General features: G+C 40.5%; 1 pseudogene; it reads right to left on the reverse strand.

Moving 5' to 3' along the window:
* LOC109489485 overlaps positions 1 to 3268 on the reverse strand; it is a 43218-nt pseudogene extending 39950 nt beyond the window's left edge.
* Positions 3269 to 25658: the final 22390 nt, after the last annotated feature.

Here is a 25658-nt window from a genome sequence, read left to right on the forward strand (position 1 = left end):
TTTGTGTATTTTCAAATGTACACTTGAGGGAACAGGTTGATTACTCTAAGTAGCTGGCATGTGTTCCTCTGTAGATGCCAACACATTATCTAGTCATCCATCTTTTCTGTAGAATTTGCCAATTCCAAGTGCTTTGTATGAGGGCAGGAGTGGCCCACAGCTGACAGATTTTTTGAAAGAGTATTCCCCAGATTCAACAAAGGGATAAACCCTCCAACTGCATCCGTAATGGATGGAGGCTGATACGTGCTGTATTCTCTTCACAGCCCTCAATTATATTTTTTGATTTCTCATCTACTTCCCATTCCTGTTCTTTGTATGTGGTAGGGGTGAATTTCTACCACCTACACTGTGGCCTTTCATGTGTTCTGGGCTGTGCCTACTTAGCACTGTTTTATCTCATTATGATTCTGTTTACTTCTTACTATAAGAAATTTGTCAAAATCTCACATCTTCTGATATCTTTCATCATGTCTTTTCAACACTTTATCAGTTTTCATGAATACATTCACTGTTGTTCTGATAGGGCAAGATGGTAGATGTAGAGGTTGGTCAAAACCAAAAGCCCAAATATCTTTCTTCCATGTGTAGCAGCGAAACTGAATTAGGATAATGGTACCAGGTAACTCAGAAAAATACAAGCTCACATTCTAAATTTTCAGTGAAAGAAAGAGCACACATGTGTAAAACAGAACCCCTCCCATTGTCAAGTAACTTAATCTACTTCTTAGCTGCAGGAAGAAGAGAACAATATAATTTTAACTGGCAAGAGTTCAGAATGAAGATTGCTGAAGCTAATAACTCCATCAACATCAGTCAGAATATAAGAGATAAACTGAGAGATTTGTATAGCATCCTAGCAATACTGAAATGAAGAAGCTCAGCAGAGATTTAGACTTCGTTATCTTTAAAACAGAATCTGGAGCAGATTGTCCCGAGAGTCCTGTTAAGTAATCTATTAGATTAAGCAAATATAACAGGCAGACAACAGGGTCCATAAAATCCTGAGACTGCACTTCGTGTGGAACAGAAAGTCACAACATAACAATGTGGTTTAATAATCAACCAGAGAAATGAGACATGCCATGAAGGAAATAGAGAAATGGAAGTAAAAGAGAGTACTTTGGGTGGCTTGTTTTTAAGGAGTGTGATCTAGGAGGGCAAATCAGAAAGGCTGATGTACAAAAGAAAACCTGAAGGATAACAAGAAGCTATCTTTGGAACAGAGAGAAGGACAAGATTTCCAGACAGAGAAATATCAAACTCAAACACAGATTTCATGCTGTAGGAAGGCATGATGTACAGAAGTAAATGAAAGGAGGCTGGTGTCTGGGACCCAGTGAACAAAAGAGAGGGCAATAGCAGATGCTGAGAGGCAGAGAGGGTCAGAGGCTTGAAGACCCATGTAACCATGATAAAGAATTTCGACTTTAAGTGCAATGGAAATTTAAGTGTTAGACCGGGGGAGTGGGATGACTGGGTGAGCAGGAAGTGGGTGTGGAAGGAGGGGCAATTGGGGCCAAAGTCCAGGGAAAAGATGATGGTGACTTAGACTAGAGGGTAGTCATGAAGACAGAGAGAAGTGGACAGATTTAAGAATGCATTTTGTGCGTAGAAAGAGCCAGACTTGCTAATGGACAGGATAATAGTATTTAGTAAAAAGGACACATTGAGAATGATGGCTAGAGTTGTGTCTAGATGAACAGAGAATGGTGCCCCTTGCTAGAATGAGGGTGATACAAAGAGTAATAGATGGGGGAGGAGAGGCGGTTCAAGGATTCTGTTTTAGACACTGCAAATCTGAAATGTCTGTTAGACATCTAAGTAGAGAAGTTAAGTAAGCTAACAACTATTGAATCTAGGACTCATAAGAAACATGAGCCTAGAGAAATAAATCTAGAGTCATCAACACAGAAGACACAATGGTCAGAAAACAGAATGTTTGACCTTATTAGGAAAACGTCCCAACTGCTTGCAAGGACAAGGTCTAAGTTATGACTAGGGAGTAAGTGACTGAGGTAGCATGACAGACAAGAACATCAGAAGAGAGGAAGTTAAGGAAATGAGGCAGTGAGAAACAAAGAGGATCCCTAGCAACCCCTCCTCCAGGCTCAGAGGTAAGAGGGCTGTGAGAGAGAAAACAGTCACCTTTGAGACAGTTTCACAGAAGAGGTAGTATCAGCAGGAAGACAGGTTTCAGGTAGAAAGCGAGAAACACTCATAGAAGAAGCTGAAGGTATAGAGGATGTTTTTGAGGATACACCTCAGGTTCCATAGGACACAGAGAAAGGCTTTGAGGAGATGAGGAAGGATGGTACACAGGGTAAGAAAGAAGATGGAGGGGGCAGTTCCCAGAGCCTTTCAGGGATCATAGCTTGAGGGATAAAGGATGTACTGAGAAGCCAGAAACACATCATTTCTCTCTTTTCCTTTTTACCTTTGTACATGCTGCTCTACCTGGCTGCATAACCCCAGCAGCAGCAGAATGGAGATGTAATACTTTCTCATTAAACACCCACCACATGAGCTGTAAAAAAATAAGCAAAACTTCCTATTGAGTCATTAGCTTCCAATTTACTTAGCATCCTCCACAATCTACAAGATGGGATTCTTCAATCTCAACTTTTAAAGGCACTTTACATGGCTGCCCCTCCTGCAGTCTATCCTCCTCTTTTTGAACGCTCTCTTCTCTTCCCTCTGAGCCCTCCCTGTTATTCATTTCCCTCCTGGTCCTTCCCAAATGGGGAATGGGGAGAGTCTTTGAAGGGGCTTCAGGAGTATAACCAGACTTTCCATACTGCCAAAATCAATGTCTGTCTTGGTCTGTTTGAACTGATATAGCAAACTACATAGACTGAGTGGCATATAAACAACAGAAATTTCTTTCTCACAGTTCTGGAGGCTGGGAAGACCAAGATCAAGCACCAGCAGATTCAGAGTCTGGTGAGAACCCGCTTCCTGAATCAGAGACAGCCGTCCTTTTGCTATAATCTCACATGGCAGAAGGTGTTAGGGAACTCTCAGGTCTTTTTTACGAAGGTTCTAATCCAGTCAGGAGGGCTTCACACTTACAATTAGTCACCGCCCAATGGCCCTACCTCGAAATACTATCACACTGCAGGTTAGGATTTCCACATATGAATTTTGGAGGAACACAAGCATTCAGTCTATAACCACTTCTTCTTTGGTGTACTCTCTTGAAAGTTATCATACTACAAGAATCTCCATCTCTATCCTCATCTTGAATGCCATAAAAATGCTCTTTCATTATCCCAAATTTGGGATATGCCAGATTTCAGGAAGAGAGGAAAACAAAATCTATTGTCTTGTACCTGGAAGTTTCTTCCTCTTCTGTCTCACCTCATTAACTCTTCCAGTGGCCCATCTTCCCCTGGCATCTCCAACAGACCTCCCTATGGTCTTGCAATTATGTTTACTTGCCTGCCTTGACATTAGCTTAGGAGTTCTTTCAGGGCACAGATGGTCTTTTAGAAGTATCCATATCACCAGTGCATGCTGCAATGCTCCGTTATGGAGGTGCTCTAGAAATTTTTGTTGAATACGTAAAAACCTAGTTCATTTCCAGAGAAGTCAAAATCTACTTGCAGGATTATGGTGGCAGAAATTGAATTTAGGAGTAAAGTTCTTTTATTTTTTTTTTAAGATTTATTTATTTATCTATTTGAGAGAGAGAGAGAGAGCAAGAGCTGGAGGGACAGAGGGAGAGGGAGAGAGAGAGAATCTCAAGCAGACTCCACCCTGAGCCTGATGCGGGGCTTGAGCTCATGACCCTGAGATCATGACCCGAGCCGAAACCAAGAGTCAGATGTTTAACCAACTGTGCCTCCGAGATGCCCTGAGAGTGAAGTTCTTTCAAGTGGTCCTGAGGTATGTGCTGAAAAAGATAATACTCTGATTAACATCAAACCTTTTTTTTTTCCAGAACTGTATTAGGAAGATGAGGTTAGTGATAAATTACTATTTTACAAGGAAGAATTGGTTAGGAAGAGGCAAGTTCATAAAAGAGAACTTGAACAACTATTTTTGTCATACGACTATATGGCATCTCTGTCACTCTGGCAGGTCTTTGTTATCTTTTACCAGAAACTGAATCACACAGGGTCTTATCAGCACCACCCCCTCTTCTAGTGATGGGGAGGAAAAAGATTCCTCAGGAAAAAAAGATTCGTGGAGACAATGGGATCTCAATAATTGGTGAATTAAAGAGGCTGCTATTAACATGCAGTTCAAATAAAATAATAAAATAAAATAAAATAAAATAAAATAAAATAAAATAAAATAAAATAAAATACAGCTCTCCCAAGACAATGTTACTCTGTAACACTTGGACTATCTGTGATTTTGTAGGAAACTTACATTATACATTTGCTTGTCTGCCTTTCCATTAAACTGGGATTTCCTTCAGAGCAGGAATCACCTCTCACAAGCATCAATAACCCCAGTGCAGGTAACAGTGCTTGGTTATGGAGGTGCTCAGTAAACTTTGGAATAGAGGAAAACCTCGTTCAGTTTTTTAGAGGGTTAAATCTAGTTGTAGGTGATGGTGGCAGTATTTGGATTTGATTGAATTCAATTTGTTGGAGTTCACAAAGGGCTACATCTTTGTGATGGAACTGCCCTGGGCTATAGCCCTCTTAAGCTTGTCTATCCTAAAATGAATCCTCCTGCGGAGCTTACCTTACTCCCACTTGATACACAGAGGGACATTTGTTTGTTGAATATCTTCCTTACACAGTACAAGAAATGTATGAGAAACTGTTCCTGTCCCCCAAAACCTGATAATTCGTTTGAGAGATAAAATACAGAATATTGCATGGTGCACTGGGTGTTATACGCAAGTAATGAATCATGGAACCTTACGTCAAAAACTAGGGATGTACTGTATGGTGACTAACATAGCATAATAAAAAATTACTAGAAAAAAATACAGAATAGCACAGAGAGCCTAAAATCCAATGCATTTTAGACCATGCATCTCATTTAAAATACTTCCCATTGAGAGCTTCCAGCTTTGCAGATGAGCGAACTGATTCCATCACTGGTGCCTTGTAATTTATGGGATGTGCAATAATGCTCCCGCCCCCTGCTATAGGGCCTGAAGCTCTCCCTTAGAATTTGGTTATTTTAGAAAGCCATTGACACTCAGGAATATTCTTTGAAAACATTAACATCCTTTAGGATAAGACACTCAAAGACCTGCATTTAATCCAGCTCCTTACGGAATAAAAGTGCCTCTCAAACTTCTTCCCACCGGGGCAGCAGGTAGGAGATTTAGAGAGCAAGTAAAAGGTGTGATAGGAAAAACAAGAAGACTGCACGCTAGGCATGAGGTCTTGTAGATGGAGGAGAGCAGACCCAAGTGAACTATGGCACTGTGGAATCCTAGATAAACAAAGGGCTTTGAGGTCCAGAACGGGTTGAGGTGTCAGGAAGGAGACTCACAAAGAGGAAGTGAGTGGGCACAAGATGCATGTTTCCTACATTGCAAATTCCCCAAGGCATTTTTTTTTAAAGATTTTATTTACTTATTTGACAGAAAAAGACAGCCAGTGAGAGAGGGAACACAAGCAGGGGGAGTGGGAGAGGAAGAAGCAGGCTCCCAGCGGGAGGAGCCTGACATGGGGCTCTATCCCAGAACACTGGGATCAAGCCCTGAGCCAAAGGCAGACGCCACCCAGGCACCCCTCCCCAAGGCATTTTCTTTCCCACCTAGATTCACCTTTCCTCTATGTCCAGGCCCATGAAGCCCTGCTTAAGACCTTGCAATTATTGCTTCCGCATGGATTGCATTACTCGCCCTCCTGCTGCTGTAGTTGCTGCAACATCTATTCACGCTGCTTCCTCTTTTCGCTTCAGAGGCTGTGACAAGGAGCTGCGGGCCCCAGGAATGCGGGGGCAGGTGGGGCAGGTTACGCAGAGGTCACATCACGGCAGAATAAACAGATATTGCTGGGACGCCTGGATGGCTCAGTCGGTTAAGTGTCTGCCTTCTGCTCAGGTCATGGTCCTGAGGTCCTGGGATCGAGTCCCTGATCAGGCTCCTTGCTGAGCAAGAAGCCTGCTTTTCCCTCTGCCTGCCACTCCCCCTGCTTGGGCGCGCGCGCGCGCTCTCTCTCTCTCTGACAAATAAATAAATAAAATCTAAAAAAAAAGAGAGAGAGAGAGAGAGAGAATAAAAAGCTACTGGCCCTACTTCTCTGGCTCTGGCCCTGTAGACCTCCTCCGCTCCCAGCTGCTGTCTGGGCTAAGGGCTTCTCTGCAATGCAAGGGAGGCCCACTTCATCTTTGTTAAGTATATTTCCAGGATTTTCAGCCCAGACACAAGCCCTCAGCAGGTGCCAGAATCCTCCTCCTGACTAGCTTCCCTTTCTCTCCTGCGGCGTGGGCAGTGTGTCCTACTGGAGAGCGTGATTTCCGGATCCAGGCTCCCAACGCTTGAGCCCTGGCTCTGCCACTTCCTAGCTGAGGGATCTTGGGCCTCAGTTTCCTCATCTGTGAAAAACGGAATAGTAATAACACTCCTCTCATAGACCTCCACGTGAAGAGTTACATGGGAAGGGTTTAGTACCACTTCTAGCACATGGTAAGTATATGCACACACAGTAAGCACAAAATAAATTTTTGCTACCGTTATTACCCCTGCAGCTACTCTAATTAATCATCCAAGCAGCAAGTATAAATTAAGAAGCTACTTTGTGCCTTCCAATAGGCTGGGAATAAAACACTCCACTAAAACGAAAAATGGTAATGGTAAAATCATGACTTTCAATTGTGAGTGCCTATTTCATCCAACCACGTTGTCCTGCCCCTGCCTTCCACCATCCAACCAAGCACCGCTAGCCCTCCTTCATTTAGTCTCGAATCTTCTACCAGACTGCCTTCCTGTCTCCCCTCCCACTCCCATCTAATAAATCTAAATACGGCCTCTCATTTCATTTCTGAGAAGCCGTTTCCTGTCATCTCTTCAAAGACTACCTCTTTCCCACTGACTGTCTCTAATGAGGAGCAGAAAGCAAACACGTAGCCCTCCTTGTCAGCAGAATCCGGAAACAGCTCCTCCCCCAGTCACACCTGAAGTCCCTGTACCGCCAGGAGCAAGTGCCTTTGTGTTTTGCCATTTTGGGGTGTTACTGGTTTGGTGAGCAGTATGAAAATAGGGTTTTGACACCAATATCCTGGTCTAGTCTTTGAAATAGGAAAAAGATGAAGGTAAGTATGTTTCCACATTTTGGGGTAGAAAACCCAGTCTGCGGTTTCCCTGGTGCTGTCATGCCATTCAGAACCTCAAGTCATCCAGCCCTCTAGGCTGCGATTTTCCTTATTTGTTAACCCGGTCTTCAAAAAAAACAAAAAAAAACAAAAAAGCCCTGGTTTCCTTCATAGCGCTTGATTTTGATTTTACTGAAACTTGTGTGGTTAAAAACATTCTTATACTAATAGCTATGTGACCTTTAAGATATTTGGCAGGGAAAAAAAAAATCATAAGAGTAAAGTCTTGTTTCCCAACTCAGAAATCTTTCTCACTTCAGAAATGGAGACCTGTGAAGCCCGTCTCCCTTGTCTGTGCCCTCAGAGCTGCTCCTCACGCCTCTTGTCTCCTCTTCCCACTCCCAGAGGGACTCTGGGTCACTGGCCCAGCATGGAAATAGTAGTGACGGGTCAATAACAAATTGTCTGGCTTTCTCTGTGCCCTGCAATGTGAGCTCTCGGGAAATGGGCAGGAAACAGCATTGTTGGAGCAAAAGCGGTCACAGACTCAGCTGTAAAAGCTGAAATATGACAGAAACAGAAGTCAAACCCGAATTACATGAGATGGGTCATTTCTCTCAGATATGCACATAGGTTAAAAATCTAAGAACTTGATGTCCTTGGAAAAATGCCAGATTCCAGGTGTTGCAACCACCATTTGAAAGTTGTGTGGACGTTTTGGAGGATTCCGGTTGTTCATGGTGTGATTCCTACTGGTTGCTGCCTTCTCCATCTTTTCTGCTTTTCTGATTCATTCACAGTAGTTTTGAGTCAGGAATTAAAATTGAGTAGAAAACAAACTCAGGGAAACAATCATTGCTTTTAACTACATTATGACAAGCCGTCTTCACTGATGTTATTCCATAAACTGATGGGTGCCATATGGTCCCATTGTCATATATACATGGGCACACTTGCAGACTGATAAGGCTCTGGGGTCTGGCTCCTTCAGCTAGGCCCACTTCAGCCCCAGTGTGGTAGCCCAAAGAAACTGACAGTGGGGATTTCCTAACTCCTGAACCAGAGTTTCCAGCATGTCATTTTCCAATTATGCAGCATTTTCTACTTGGGTCATAGTTCCTCAACTTAATGACAAAAACAAAAATAGCTAAGACTCAGTTACCCAAGATTTCTGGTATCCCTCAACTCACCTAAGAACAGTTACTTGCAATTGTGATTCCTATTCCCCCTGATGTTTTCAGTGTCTTGTGCCCTCGATGTGTATTGCTCAGTGCACAGTACTGTCAGTGAATGAAAAAACTGAATGGAAAATATTTGAAATGATCTTGTCAAACCCACTGGGGAATTAATCATATACCATTGATTAGAAACAAGAGAAAGCCAAAGCTGCGAAGTTATGGTTTCACACATGTACAGATCTAGAAGGCTCTTTAAAATTCAATTAGTTCAGTGCTTTTAGGGCTAAATGACTGATACCAACCCACCCCTGCCAAAGTAATTTTGGAAATGTGCATGGACAACTTTGATTGTCACAATGATTCCAGAGGTTTTACTGGCATTTCACGGGTGAAGAAGCCAAGGATGTTAGAAGTCTTGCAATGCATGAAACAGTTCTGTGCAATGAAGAATTGCCCCATTTCCCATGCAACTTATATATATTATCTCCCCTAATTTATGCAATGATCCTATAGATACTACTTTAATCCTCATCTAACAAATTATTCTGGAGGTTAATGAGAAGGATTCATTCTTCCTAATTGCTTTTAACTCTACCTGTAGAATTAATTATTCTGTTTCAACATATCCAGATAGTACTCCTCTTTCAATTTCTTTGGCTTGTTCACATCCCCATGGGGCACATAAAGAGCCTCTCTAGAGACCTTCACTGCAACATCAAAGAGAAGTCACCAGGTAAGGTAGTGAGCAATCATTTTGGAAACCAAAATTCTCCTAGAAAGGCTCAAAGATTAATTACTCATGCTATTTTCAAATGGAAAGAAAAACATTCATAAAATCTAAGAAAATCCCTTGAAAGTTCATGTAAAGCTCACAATTGTGTTCAGATAGTTTTGAGTCATTATCCTATTGGGGTACACCAAGTATGCCTTTATGACACTCTAGGAATATTGTTTCCACTTCCCACTTCTTTTTAAATCACAAGGTAAAATCTCATGAGATACAAAAGATTCATTTATGTTTCCTCCACAAATTGAAACATTTCTATTTTCTTTACTGCAAGTGTACTTGAACAGTAGGCTATGTCTTAGTAGGCTTTCTGTGCTTGGCAAATAAGCTTCAAATAAGTAATGGACCTGAAGGTAAATTGTTTTCCTAAGAGGATATATATTAGGACAAATATTGAGTTCTATTTGGTTCAAGCAAGAAATATTGCAGTCTTTGAATGGATTCCAAAGGAAGAATTTTCTCCTTTCCTGGGTTTTTGGAAGCAGCACAGGGTCAAGGTGTTTAATTAATCCCTATGGTCAAGTAGAAGTGTTGTAAAACTACATAAGCTGCAGAAAGGAATAAAAATGGAATCTGCTTTCCCACATAATCTTAATGACTAAACATTGTAACTAAACTGCACTGGGCAATACCTTTATTAGCAATTAGTGAAAGACTCCCATTGAATTGATTGGTCCTCTACTTACCCCTCTCATGAGGTGTGAGCTTGATTGGACACTCTCACCTTAGAGACAAACGAGTTTACTTTTCCCTTGAGTCAGCTTACTTCGCTTTCCCATGTTTGAAGTCTATTCTGCTGAGGCTTCTTTGTTGATTTTATGTCATCTGCTCTTCAAAGCAGAGGACAACTCTTACCTCACCAATCTGAGATAAAGTAGGACCACCCACGCAATCATGTAACCCTACCTGTTCCTTTATATTTATTTAGCATTAAAAAAAGTTTCCATAATATAAATATTGGCTCATTGTCACTGCACCCGAAGGCCTAAATTATAGATCATTATGTTCTAGGTCTCTATTAGCTCACCAAGGGGTGCCTTAATTTTTAGAAAGATTTCCAGCAGTCTAGGCCAAGTCCTCAGAACACCTGAGCAGCAGTGGGTCCACCCATTTGTAAAAACTCAGAAGTAATAAGTTGCATGCGGAGGCAGTCTAGGCCCCAGCGAGTATGCTAATACCTAGCACTTGCTAGAGTCAACAAGCTCACCTTCTTAATGCTGATGATGTGCAAACAATAACAGTAAGTCTAAGTATCTGCTAGTGGGTGTCCCCAAGCAGGGTGGATGAGAAGAGACAGACTTATAAACATTGCTGTTGGATTCTACCAAAAACATACTCCAGCCCACAAAAGCCTCTCCAAGCATAGGAATGACCATATTTCTATCCATAATTTTGCTGTTGTTTACTATCCTTTTTTTTTCTATCTATACTAATAAATGTTTTGATGCAACCACAGCAGTATGTGCAAATTATATGAACAGAGACATTTATTTCCATTAATCACTATTTTTTCTCAGGGTCAAAGAACAAGTCTATTACTCCTATTCTGGCATGCTTGCATCCATTGCACTAGTCCTTAACTGCTGCAATGACAAGGAATAAGAAAAAGATCAACCATAATTGTTTATTAGGAAACAAAATCATATACTAGGGTTTGGTGAGACATCAACAGATTTTTCTAGCCTGACATTGAGTGGGTTTCCCAGAATTCTTTGTGAAAATCAAGGAAAATGTCCCTTAGAAAAGTGCTATTTGAGTCTAGGTGATGTACGGTTACTTTGCTCAAACAGAAGCTGGCTGACCTGTAGGTAGAAACTCGGTTCCGGTCCAATGATTTTCTCAGGTTCTTTGTTATCCCAGAGCTCACCACTTCTCCCCCACCACTTTATTTCTAGTCTTCCCTTTGCCTTCTAGCCAAGGGGATCCTGGGTTGATCTCAGGGTTGGGGTCAGCCTTGTTCTAGCTCGTGATGTTTTCTCTCCTGAGTTGTCTATATCATAAATCTTTTTTTTTTCTTTTTCTTTTTTTTTTTTCACTTTTTAACATCCTAGACTTTTGAAACTCAAGTGGAGACTGGTTTTTCTCCATTTTCCATGGTTACATCTCTTCTCTGTGACAAGCACAGAATGATCTTTTTCAATGGGAGGGAAGGTTCAAGGTCAAACAAATACAAAGAAAACAAGTGAGTTAAAGATTCAAAACAATTATACAATACGTTCTTTAAACATGAACCACAATACCTTTTTTAAGACTAGTTTTATAAGTACGAGCTGACAAGTGTTAAGGAATTAGACTTTAAGTGATTAAGGCCCAAAATGCAAAAAACTTGCTGTATTTCCTCATCTCATATGGTTCATGAGTCTTGGCCCCCAAAGTATGATAGAGCTCCTCCCAGGAATTGTGTTAGCATCCCACTACCTCACATTTAACACAGAACTTTGTACTCGACAGTCACAAACGTTACATCATTTCATCCCCCCAATATCTTTTGAGTTAGTCAAGGTCACACAGGTGATGCCTAATGGTGCCAGATGTTAAAAAATAATCGGTATTTCTGAAAAGTGAGTACTCCAAGAAGAGTCATAACCTCAGTTATATAGAGTTTTTATCCTAATATGGCTGCTGATTCATTTGGACTTCTTACAAAGCTCTTTATAATTCATGTTTCTTAGGTGCTTACGTGGCTCAGGCAGTTAAGCATCTGCCTTTGGCTCAGGTCATGATGCTGGGGTCCTGGGATTGAGCCCTGCTCCGGGCTCAGCAGGGAGTTTGCTTTACTCTCTCCTTTGCTCCTCCCCCCTGCTCTTTCTCTCAAAAACAAATAAATAAAATCTTTTAAAAAAAAATTCATGTTTTTTTTTTTTTCCCATCTAAAGAGTGCTGTCAGGTCCCTATCTTGGCCTTTCCCAGCTTGCTGTGGGTTCAATCTCAGCCCGTCCATAGCCCCGGGCCTGCGCCAATAGCCAATACAGATATGGGCAGGACATAATTGTCCTGTCATTTTTACAGCCCCAGAAGCTTAGCAGGGATCTGATACAATAGAGAAGCTCTGACACTCTTTTGACTTCTCAAGTCCCAAGACTCCCCGTCCCTTCATCGTCCTGCTTTGTTGCAGTGCAATTGACCAGATATTCAGGTCCGCACTTCAACCCCTCACCCGTGCAAGCTCCCTGCTCAGGACAAGATGTTGCCATGGAGACCCAGGTCAACAGTCAGGGGTCCAGCCTTTTATGCAGAGACCTCTAAAAATCACACTCGCCACACCTGTCTCCAGGTTTGAATTACGGTCCAGATGCCCCCCACTCTCCCTCCTCAAACTGCTATGTCACAGCCTCTCACTAACTTCCAAAATGCTCCGCACCCAAGTCTCTGAAGCCAGGTCAGTTTTTTAAGCCTTATACGCCCCAGGCCCACTTCTCCCTGATAACACCAAGACAGGAGGCCTCACAACTTACATATTAGCCTAAGTAATAATACATGTTGTCAATGAAAACACAATTAAAACAAAATCAATGGCTCTTGACTGCTTTCTTTGACTACTTGCTTTCTTTCTCTTTTCTTCTTGTAGAAGTAAAAATTTATTCAGATCAAGAAAAACTAAAGAGCACTTGTCACAGTGGGAAAGGTGATTACCAATGATTCACTGATATCAACAAAAGTAGCAATAATATTTATTTACTATTGACACAGCATTGTCTCTCTTCCAGGCATGTTCCATGCAGTTTTTAAAATGTAATCCTCACCATGGTCTTATGAGACGCATTTTACCGATGAAAAAAATGAGTCTTGAATGCAATAAATACCATTCCTGAAGTTTTGCACCTGATGAAATCTAGTCTACTGAATCCTGCACAAGGTCTCTTAACTACAGCACACATTCACTAGTTGCTCCTTAGTATTATTTTATGCCAGCCTAGCACACAGCCCAGGAGGTGGCCATACCCAGGATGCCTGTGGTCCTCTGATATGACTTTACGTCTGCCACTCAGATGCTGGTGTCACTTTCACCTGCGATCCCTTATCACTATATGCCCAAAAGAAGCCTTGTCATGGAGCTGCCAGATTCTTATTCCAGGTAAAGAGCAGGATCAGAAACTCTTCCCATTGTATTTTCTTTTATGAGCAAGACAGGGTTCAGTACACACCACCCCAAAATATGGCACCTTAATGTATTGAATATTTCAAGCCAAAGGAATTTGAGAAGTTTGTATGGAATTTGAGAAAGCTCCATGCTTTGTTTTTTAAATGTTCTAGTTTTTTCTTTTCTTTATTTGAGTACGGTTGACACGCCATGTTACATTAGTTTGAGGCATACGACTTAGTGATTTGACAAGTTTCTACATTATGCTGTGTTCCACAAGTATAGCTGCCGTCTGTCCCGTTACATCACAATAGCATTGACTATATTCCTTATGCACTTTTTAAAAAAATATTTGTTTATTTCGGAGAGAGAGAGAAGAGAGAGCACAGGAAAGCAGGAGCAGGGGGAGGGGCAGAGGGAGAAGCAGGCTTCCCGCTGAGCAGGGAGCCCAATGTGAGGCTCCATCCCAGGACCCCAGGATCAGGACCTGAGCCGAAGGCAGAAGCTTAATGGACTGAGCCACCCAGGTGCCCCTATGCACTTCTTTTTATTTGCCTGGCTTACTCATTCCATAACTAGAGGCCTCTATCTTCCTCTCCCCTTCACCCATTTTGCCCACCAGCCCCACTTCTGGCAACTATCAGTTTGTTCTCTGTATTTGTAGTTCTGATTCTGGTTTTTTGTTTCTTTATTCATTTTTTTTAAGATTTCTTTTTTTTTTTTTTTACTTTCCACAGCAAAGTGTTATATTACTCCTTTCAGGTTGTAGCCATAGCATGTGAATCTCTTCAACAATACAGGATACTCACATTCTGATCTCTCCCTAGAAAAATACTTTGATTTTGATTTTTTTTTTTTTTTTTGGTTCAGAAATCCATTCACTTCTCTGTCTCAGGGCTCACCATAATGCCCAGCTTAATAAATGGGCTTAAGAAAGATTTCTTCAATGAATCTGTGGTGGCTGTCCCTCCTCAATTTTCTTTTTTTTTTCTAATAATATTTTTTTATTATATTATGTTAGTCACCATACAGTACATCCCTGGTTTTTGATGTAAAGTTCGATGATTCACTAGTTGTGTATAACACCCAGTGCACCATGCAACACGTGCCCTCCTTACTACCCATCACCAGCCTATCCCATTCCCCCACCCCCCTCCCCTCTGAAGTCCTCAGTTTGTTTCTCAGAGTCCATAGTCTCTCATGCTTCATTCCCCCTTCTGATTAACCCCCCTTTCTTTATCCCTTTCTTCTCCTACCGATCTTCCTAGTTCTTATGTTCCATAGATAAGATTTCATTTATGAGTAAAGTCATATGGTATTTGTCTTTCTCAGACTGACTTATTTCAACTTAGCATAATACCCTCTAGGTCCATCCATGTTATCTCAGATGGCAAAATCTCATCCTTTTTGTGGCTGTGTAATGTTCCATTTTGTGTATATACCACATTTTCCTTATCCATTCAACCATTCCTCATAAGTTAGGTTGCTCCCACATCTTGGCTACTGTAAATAATGCTAACGTAAATATAGGGGTGCCTATATCTTTTTGAATTAGTGTTTTCATTTACCCTGAGTAAATACCTGATAGTGGAATTATTGGATCATACGGTATTTCTATTTTTAATTTTTTGAGGACCTCCATGCTGTCTTCCATAGTGGTTTTACCAACTTACATTCCCACCAACAGTGCACGAGGATTCCTTTTTCCCCACATCCTTGCCAGTACTTGTTGTTTCTTGTGTTTTTGATTTTAGCCATTCTGTCAAGTGTGAGATGATATCTCATTGTAGTTATGATTTGCATTTCCCTGATGAAAAGTGTCTTCTTTGGAGAAATGTCTGTTCATGTCTTCTACCCATTTTTTAATTGGATTATTTGGTTTTTGGATGTTGAGTTGTGTAAGATCTTTATATATTTCGGGTACTAACCCTTTATCAGATATGTCATTTGCAAATATCTTCTCCCATTCAGTGGCTTGTCTTCTTGCTTTGTTGTTGTTTTTAACTCTTCTTTAAATGTCTGGTAGAATTCCTGGACATTTATTTTGGGGTATATATATATATTATTTTTTTTACTGCCAATTCAATTTCATCACTTGTAATGAATTTGTTCAGATTTTCTATTTCTTCCTGATTCAGTTTTGGAAGTTTATATGTTTCTAGGAATGTATTCATTTCTTCTAGGTTGCCTGGTTTGTTGGCACATAATTTTTCACAGTATTCCCATATTCCTTTGTACTTCTGTGGTGTCAGCTGTTACTGTTCCTCTCTTATTTCTGATTTTATTTACTTGGGTCCTTTCTCTTTTTATCTTGATAAGTCTGGCTAAGGGTTTGTCAGTTTTGTATTGGTGAACTTCAACATAACTAGAGCTGGTGTGGGCTTGAGGACCCTCAGCTGGCCAAAGTCACAAGCTCACTGAGCTGACTGGACCCACCCGTTACATTATACAGACCCTGCTCTGGTCTAGGCTTTTAAGGTGGGATGAGAATAGAAACTATATCATTCTCCAGTCCCTCTGACCAGGAGAGCTTTCCCACGGCTCCTCCAGCACTTGACAGAGTTCAAAGGATGTTAGTTGCTCTATTAAATCATAGCTTTTTTTTTTTTCCTGTGCCCCAGGACTGAGAGATCTTCTCCCAGTCCCTCAGCACTATCCCTCCCTACTGCTGGCCATTCCCTTTGTTACCGTCTTTCCCGCTCTCTTGCTGTTCTATCTTTGGTTGTTCGGTAGCTGTTCAGCCAGGCCTCAGTTCTTCCTCAGGAGGAACTGTTCTGTTAATAGGTGTAATTTGGTGTGTTCTGTGGATGGGTGAGTTCAAGTTCTTCCTACCTCACCATCTAGAACCAGAACAATATGCTTTTCTCTTGTTAATCTGTCTTTTGTTACAAGAGGAACAAGGAGTCAACAATTTAGAAGGGTAAAGAAAAAAGACGTTTTTCCATCCTTACAAGGTCTCAGATTCCAATTACATTCCAGATAAGGTAAGATTACCTCAATTCTCTTTAATTCTTCCAACAGCTATCCATTCAGAGTAATTATGGATGATGTCTAGCACATAAAATTATCATTAAAAATAAAAGAAGATAATAAAACTGGAAAGGAAAACCACATTCTTTTTAGTAGTTGGCACAATGACTTTTTTAATGGGGAAATCTGATCTTGTTGGAAATGATTGATAAACCTTAGACTGGAAGCTGAGCCCCAGAGAATGGATTCCATGCCAGTCAAACTTTAAGAAAGAGGAAAAAAAAACTCTCCATAATAAAAGGGTGAGGAACTGAAAGTTCCTCCAAGGAAATGCTGATGGGGGAAAAAAAAAACAAAAAACCTGGGTTCTGTGTGGAGAAAAGAGGAAAATCCCTATCCCCTGTGATTGTACAGTTAAAGAAAAATTGGAAAACAAGAAATCTCCTGAATATGTATAGTTGTTCTTGCTTTCAGTGCCTTATGAAACCTTTAGAATGCATCCTGAATTAATGAGTATTAATGCATTTGTGCAAGTGTGTTAGTTTGAGGAGCCAAGCTCTAGGTCTGGGTTAGAACATGTCAAAAATATCCCCACACATCGATAAAAGAGTCAGAGGTCCTAGGACATCCATGACATCTATGTCATAGTGAGAACTGAGACCTCCTGCATCCACATAGCTTAACTAGCAGGAATGAGACTGAAACCACCTGAGTCAGGTGACTTAACTATTTCTTCTAGGAAATTCTTTCCCAGGAAAATAAGACTATAAACCAGTAAATAATTTCATTGTTTCCTTCAGGAAATTATCAAAAATCAATTTAGGACAAACAATCTTCTTCTCAGGAAAATAGATTGCTCACCTGAGTAAACAGATAATCAAATAACTGCTCACATATCAAGACTTCCTTCAAGAACTACTAAAGAAACCACAGGCTCAAAATGGCATCACTTAGGTTAAGGCCTCAAGTCAGTAAACCGAGACTTAATACCTAACCTAACTACAGTTTCAACCCCTAAAAATATAGTCTTCAGGAATTATCTGGTCAGCACCACTAAGGTAATCTGTCACAGGGGTCCACTTCATCTCCCAAAAGAAGACAAAATAATCTACCTACTGAGACCATTTTCTCTCCAAACAGAAGTGATCTCACCTGAAAAAAAACCTTTTTCTCTGTATGACTTCCTCATTTGCTTTTAAAGACCTTTCTATAGCCCTTTGGAGCTCCCCTCTACTTGCTAGATTGGGTGCGCCCAATTCATGAAGTGATTAATAAAGCCAATTAGATCTTTAAAATTTACTCAGGTATATTTTTGTTATTTGATGGAAACTTGCCTCACTCTTTCCACTAGACCTCAACTATTATAACACAAAATTCCCCGAACTCAATCCCCTTTCATTGAGTCTTCTCAAGTCACTTGAGCCCATACTCCCCAAGCCCTATTAATATCTATCATTGACCTCCCCTTTCTGCAACATTAGTTAGACTTTTTCAAGGTTTCTTTCCATTATGCAGAGGGTTTAATAACGTTAGCTTTGGTTAGTCAACAGGGGCTTTTTTTTTTTTTTAAAGGAGTCAAGAGCTCACAGTAACAATAAAGGGTATAGTGCAGAGCCTAGCATGTATCAAGTATATAATAAATAAGGCAACATAAAGTCAACTTGCATAGTTGTTACAAAAATGACAGGAATATCAACAAAATGTTAAGCAACAAACAACAGGCTACAAAATATCCTGAGCTCAACTTGAATTTTTCCATTCCAAATATGGTCTCAATATCTCTTCAAGGAGCCCTTGTTTTTTAGTGAAGAAGACCAAAATCTTAGATACTGGAGGTGCCTGATGAATTGTTTTTACATGAACAATCAGGGTAGGACAGAGTGACCTCAAGGAATGACCCTTTAAAAAAGGTCATGATTCCATGTTATTTCCAACTTAACTGTTTTGCATACGGACATTCAATTGTTCCAGCACCAACTGTTGAAAAGACCATCCTTTCTCCATTGAAGTGCTTTTACTCTGTTGTCAAGGATCAGTTGACTCTATTTGTGAGAGTCTGTTTCTGTGCTCTTCAAATTTGAATTGTTCGTTGGGATTTTCTGCAGAGACAATTATGTCATCTGTGAAGTTTTATTTCTTTTTTTCTCATCCGTATACCTTTTGTTTTCTTCTGTGAATTTGTTAGTTTCAATGGAAGATAAGAATTACGATTGTAGATGGAACTAAGGTAATCACCTGACCTTGAGATGGAGAAATTACCCTGGATTATTGGGTGGCCCATTTTAGTCACAAGGGTTCTTATAAGTAGAAAAGGGGTGCAGAAGAAACAGAACTAGGGGGATGGCCTCAGCCTTATGCTTCCAGCTGTGAAGATGAAGGAAAGGCGCCACAAGCCAAGCAACGTAGGCAGCCTCTAGAATGTTACAAAAAGCAAAGAAATAGATTCTTTCCCAGAATTTCCAGAAAAAACACAGCCCTGCTAACACCTTAATGTTAGCTCTCTGAGACCAATTTTTGACTTCTGGTCTCCAGAACTGTAAAATGATAAATTTGTGTTGTTTTAAGCAAGTTAATTTGTGATAATTTTTTATAGCAGCAGTAGAAAACTAATACACATGGTTTCTGACAAGAACACTGTTTTAGTGCTTATCTTTGTTCTTCCCTAGGTAAGGAGTTTCTATTTCCCTTTGCCTCTTTCAAGATTTTCTATTTGTCAGGGCGCCTGGGTGACTCAGTCATCTAAGTGTCCAACTCTTGGTTTTGGGTTACATCATGGTATCAGGGTCATGAGATCAAGCCCCATGTCAGGCTCCACACCACCCAGGGTGTACAGCCTGCTTAAGATTATCTTTCTCTCCCTCTGCACACACCCCCACTCACATGCTCTTTCAAAAAAAAAAAAGATTTTCTATTTGTCTTTATCTTTCTGTGGCTTAAGTATGATATTCCTGCTGACAGCTTTATGAGAATTTGCTTCGTGTTCTTGAGGATCTGTAAGTTTGTCACATCTCTTGAACTTGTCCCCCAGCTCTTGGATGCTTCATTCTGGAGTGACTTTTTTTTCCCACTTTTTTTTCTCTTTGCATTTTGGGTCGGGAAATTTCTATTTACTCATCTCCAAGCTCACTGATTCTTTCTTTGGCTGGGTTGAATCTACTAATGAGCCCATCAAAGGCTTTCTTCATTTCTGTTTCTGTGCTTTTTATTTATAGCATTTCCTTTTGATTTTTTCTTAGAATTTTCATCTCTCTGCTGACATTACCAATCTGTTCTTGCATACTGTCTACTTCATTCACTAGAGCTCTTAACATATTAATTGTAGTTGTTTTAAATTTCCTGCCTGATAATTTCAACATCTGTGTCATATCTCGTATCTGAGTCTGGTTCTGATGCTTGCTTTATCTCTTCAGCTTGTGTTTTTTCTTACCTCTTAGCATGCCAAAGCCTTCAGATGCCTCTAGTGTCTTTGCTTGTGTCTCTTTTCTTTATGTCTGTGCTTCCCTAAGTACCAACCCTCGGAGCGAGTCTGTGTCATGCAAGCTCTTTCATTGTAATCCATTAATATTATGCCAGAGCCCTAGTAGTATGCAGTGAGATATGGCGAAATGGAAGGGTGTTCTATGATATTCCCATTAAATCTCAATGTTTTAGCAGGCCTGTGTCTTAGGGCTGTGATCCTCACACATGTTTCTTCTTATAGGTGAGACAGGAAGACTAGAGGAGTCTGGAGTTGGAGGTGCATCCCCCATGGCTCTCTTAGAAGAATCTGGTAAGGTCTTTTCCCCTGGAGAGAAGGCCATTATTTCTGGACACATTTAGTTCCAGGGTTTTCTGCTTCCTATAAGCAGATACTAGCTGTGGCTCTCTGAATTTGCCTGTCCCTCCAGATTTTGTGGTGGCAATTTGTCCTTCAAACTCAGTTTTCTGATGGGACCAAGAAAAGTCATCAATTTTCAATTTGCCCAGATTTTTCTTATTCTAAGGACTGGAATAACAACTTCCAAGCTCTTTATATGTCAGAACTGAAACTGGAAGCCTGCCATGATTTTCTCTCTTTCTTCTTTCTTCCTTTCTTTTCTTTTCTTTTCTGTCTTTCTTTCTTTCTTTCTTTCTTTCTTTCTTTCTTTCCTTTCTTTTCTTTCTTCTTTTTTTTATCACAAGCAGCTTGGTGGCTGAGGACTCAGCTAGAATATTCAAATGTTTAGAGCTAGAATCATTTGAAGGCTTGTTCACACACGTCTGGTGGTTAATGTTGGTGTTGGCTGGAAGCTTCACCAAGACTGATGGCTAGAACATCTTCACGTGGCTTCCCCATGCAGCCTGAATTTCTCAACATGATACTGGGTTCCAAGAGTGAATGTCTTGAGAGGTGGTGGGGAGTGTGGGGGGAAGCCAGGCAAAAGCTGCATCCTCGACTTGGAAGTCACAGAACATCACTTACATACACTCCACTAATAGAGTAAGTCGCAAGCTCATGCCCTAGCATTTAGGGCAGGGACATACACCTCACCTCTCAGTGGGAAAAATGTCAGTCCCCTTGTAAGAATAGCGTGGGGATGGAGTAAATATATAGATGTGGTCATCTTTGGAAAATTCAATTTGTCACGTGTATATGGGAATTCTAAGTTATCTAGTGTGATGGGAACAAAATAAGTTAAGAATTTATACCTCACCAGCTTGTGACTCTGAAATAATCTCACAGTGGCTTTTTCGTATTTTTTATTTTGAAACAATCACCAACTTACAGAAGAGTTAGAAAAGCTTTCTATTCCCTAAATTGTGTCAGAGTAAGTTCCTGACCTGATGCCCTATCACCCCTGAATACTTTAGTGTGCATTTCCCCTACAAAGACATTTCCTACATAACCATGATGCAACCATGCAAATCAGGGATTTTAAAAGTGATGTATTACTACCATTACCTCCTCAGACCCCATTCGAGCTCACCAGTTGTTCTAAAAATGCTTTTTATAGCTAAATGATCCAGTCTAGAATGTGCATTGCATTTAGCTGTCATATCTCTATAATCCCTTTCAGCATAAAATGGTTTCTCAGTCCTTGATAGTTCCTTAACTAACATAACTTTGATACTCTGAAGACTGCAGACCGGTTATTTTGTAGATTATTCCTCAATTTGTGTTTGTAAAATGTTTTCTCATGATTAGAACAGGTTATGCATCTTTCACAGAGATACCACACAAGATAGGCTGCATTCATTTCACTGCATCCTATCATGTAGCAACACCTTTCATTTATCCCATTATTAATGATATTTGCTGTGCTGTAGTTCATGTTGCCTCCCTTGGTAGGCTGAATAATTACCACCCCGCACCACACACAAAGATGTCTACATCCTAATTCCTGGAATTCTTGAATGTTACTTTACATACAAAAAGGAACTTTTCAGATATGATTAAGGAAAAATCTTGAGATGGAGACATTATCCTGAATGATCCAAGTGGTCCAAATGTCATCACAAGGGTCCTTAGGGAGGTGGGAGTGTCAGAATGAGAGAGAAAAAGAGATTAGAAGATGCTAAGCTGCAGGCTTTGAAGAAGGAAGAGGAGGCCACTAGCTAAGCAATCCAAAATGATGAGAACAAATGTGTGTTATTTTAAGCAACTAAGTTTATAATCATTTATCACGACAGCAACAGAACTAATATACTTCTCATCCCTTCTTGAACGTTCTCCACATTCTTCTAGTCTCTAATATCATCTACACCAGATTTTTTCCTTACATGTACACTCTTCTCAGCTTGCTTAAAATTTGACTTCCAATTGCTTAATTCCCAAAAGTACCCTGCCAGCAAGGGTATACCAGCTATTTTGGGGAGTCACTAAGGGTGGGATTTTATATAAGAGGGTTCTCCCATTCCAGGCCTAGGCTGCTGCCCCTGCTGCTCATGAGCCAAAGGAGATGACTGCCCCTACTGGCATTGAACCAGGAATCAGTGGTGTTCCCTAGGTCCCTTAGTCTAAAGCACAGGCTACCCTTTCTCTAAGCCCCATAGTACTTCTTAGACTAGGTATGCACATAATGGAGAAAACATACAATATAGAGAATAATGTATAACTATGGCATAAGCCCATTCAAGTTCTCTTATAGCATCTTCTCTGTCTCATTCCCAGTCTTCATCACATCGCCTAATACAGTCTGTATCACTCCATGTCTCAAAGCTGCACCAAACTCACACCAACCTCAGAGAGGAGAATGGTTTATGTAGCCCTAAACCAAGGCCCACCTCCTGGGGCTTCATTTTCCATTTCATCATAATCACTTCTCAAGACAATGGACAGTTGGAATCTCTCCCTTTCCACAGAAGTATGGTCTGCTTCTATGGTCCAAACAAGATAATTTCACAGTAGTCCTCCATCTGTAGATGTCAAAAATTCTGCATCAATCAATCTTAAGTACTAATGGGTGGAGACACCAACAGCAATTCATATCAGTTGCAGCTGTGCCAAGAGCAGCCCAATTTCTTTTCAACCTTGCCTCATCAAGATTGAAAATTTTGAATCAAGTCTCATCCACTGTTACTTAGCTACCCAATAATTAAAATAATGACCAGTGACTATTGTCAAGGACTAAAGTGACTCCTTTAAACCAACTATTTCACTTAATTCATCACTATTACCTACTATTGTGAAAGGGTTAAGTGAAATAGTTGAGAAGAAAGCCCCAGGCACCTACCCCTTTCTGTTCTTGACACTCACAACCTTGCCACTAAAGCCAGCAAAACTAATCTCATTATATCCATTATCGTTGTTTATGTTAGTGATCATAAGAAGTCCAAGACTCACAACACACCCTTATGTACCTTCCCTTCTATAACCTCCCCTCCTACCCATAGTCACTGGGTCTTTTGGAATTCACAGTCTAGCACCAACCAAATCCATCATACCTCAACTTTCTCGTATTCAAAAGATAAGCCAATTCTCCCCCAAAGACACTGCTTCCCCCTCATCTCCTTCAAAGGATGGCTGGTTTTCTTTCTCTTATCTTTTGACCCTGGAGGTGTGACAGATATCCTTTCTTCTAATCATTTCTTCACCCTCCTTCAGCAATGTGGATATATTCTTTCCCTTCTTTAAGCAGCTCAGAGTTTATCACCAATTTACTATTCCCATGACCTCCTTGTCTTCTCTTTCTCTGTCCTACTTCCTTAGCCAAGTCTGCTAAATGTAACTATCTTTGTATCTTCACCCACAGCACTATACAGATGGAGAAGAACACTCAGTTACACCAACTGATGTCCCTTAACTTCATGAACTGTGGACCTCAAGTGGGCCCTTAAAGCTGGCTGACAGTCCACATTGCACTCCCTTGATCTGTTCATTCTTCCCCTCCTTCCAAGTCTCCAATACGTCCTCTGTAAACTTCAGCCTCCTATTTCACTAAGAAAACTTTAAACAACTAGCTAAAATTTCCAAAACTTCTCACCATCACATTTAGCCACCTGCCAAAATCAGAATTGACATAATCTGCCTTCTCACCTATTAATAACAATAAACTTTCTATGCATCTGCCTAAAGCCAGTTCCTCCTGTGTCCTCAGTTACCTTTCTTACTTAGTCATGGAATCACTCTGCAGGTCTCCCCTCTCTGTCCTACATCATCTATTATTTTTTCCTTATTTAGATCATTTCCATCAATGCATAAACATGCAGTTTCTTCTCCCATCAAAAAGCAACAACCAAAAAATTTAAAACTTCTTTTAACTGTTCGTTTCTTGACAGCTACCCTTTCCTTTGCTCTCCTTTGCAGCAAAACTTCTAAGAAGAGTATTTATGTTTGTTGTCTCTAATGTCTTTCTTAATTTCCTTGCAATCAGGCTTTTGACCTCACCCTACATCAGAATTGCTCTTGTCCAAGATCAACAATGGCCTCTGTGTTGCTGAATCCAGGGGTCAGTCCTCAGTCATCATCTGACTAGACCTATCTGCACTTGACAAAATTTATTCCTGAAACACTTTCTTCACTTGGCTTTCAGGATGTCTCACTTTTTCAGTTGTCCTCTTATTTCACTGGCCATTTCTTTTCAGTCTCCTTCATTGGCTTCTCATTAGCCTCTTAATGATCACATGCCTGCAGACTCAATCCTTGCACTCTTCGTCACTCTGTAAACTCAAGATCTTCATGAGTTCACATGGTATCAGGTCTTTAAATGGCCCTCTCTATGCCTCAACTCCCAAATTTATGTCAATTGTCCAGTCTTTTCTCCCAACTCCAGACTGATCTAGCCAGTCGCTTCCTCAGCAGCTCCACTTAGAATCCTAATGGACAGCTGAAACTTTATATTCAAAATTGAACTGACTTTCCTCCCCAAACCTGCTCACTCCAGCTTCCCATCTCAGTTGATGACAGCTTCATTTTTTTAGTTGCTCAGCTAAAAAAATTGAATTATTCTTGACTCATTCTGCTCCAATACACTGGTCTTCTGGCTTTTCTTTTACCACCCAAGGCAAATCTCCACTTTAGAGCCTTTACAAGGCTCTTTCCCTTGCCTAGAATCCAAATGGCTATCTCTCTTACCTCTTATAAGTTCTTCCTCAAATGTCATCTCTTCAATGAAGTCAACTCTAATCACTCCATTTAAACCTCTAGACCACTCACTTGGTCTTACTTATTGTTTTCCCAATTTCCCCATCTTGCTTTCTTTGTTTTGCATAGCACCTAACACCTTCTAACATGCATGCAATTTACTAACATTTTACACATTTGGTTTATTATCTGTCTCCCCCTTGCTAATTTTCAAGTTTTCCAAGGACAGGGACTTTTGTCTGTTTTGTTCATGATGGTATCTCAGTGCCTAGAACATCACCAGGCATAGTTGCTCCAATAAATATTTCTTGAGTGAAAGAATGAACTTTTACCACAATATTAAGAGGAAGGCACAATTATTCTTTTTTATCACATGAGGAAACTAGAACTTGGAATTCATTAAAAGTTACACTACCTGTAATGGCAGGACCAAGATTCCAATCCAGGCCTCTCTCTTTAGAGCTCACACTCACTATTTCATACCCAATGGTGTTTGCCCAAGGTAGACAGAAGAGATGGGGGATACCTAGGTAAAGGATGCGATAGGGAGTTGAGGGAGTGGTAGAAATAAATCTTTGAGGGTCAAGCTAAACAATTTGGACTATTTTCCATGGCAGAATCTCTGAAGTAAATGGTAACATTATTAAATTTATATTTTGGAAAGATAACTCAAACAGCTGTCAGATGGAGTGGGGGAGGCAACAAATGGCCAGTGGAGAGAAACACCACATTTGGGGCTTCATTCAATTCTAAGATTTCCACAGCTAAAAAATAACTTTCTTCCTATTAACTCATTAGAATGTAGTTCATTTACCCCAGTCCTCACTTGGAAAAAGTCTGACACAGCACAAGTCATTATGAAATTTTGCT

This window comes from Ailuropoda melanoleuca, chromosome 15 (assembly GCF_002007445.2).
Source record: "Ailuropoda melanoleuca isolate Jingjing chromosome 15, ASM200744v2, whole genome shotgun sequence".
Lineage (NCBI taxonomy): Eukaryota > Metazoa > Chordata > Mammalia > Carnivora > Ursidae > Ailuropoda > Ailuropoda melanoleuca.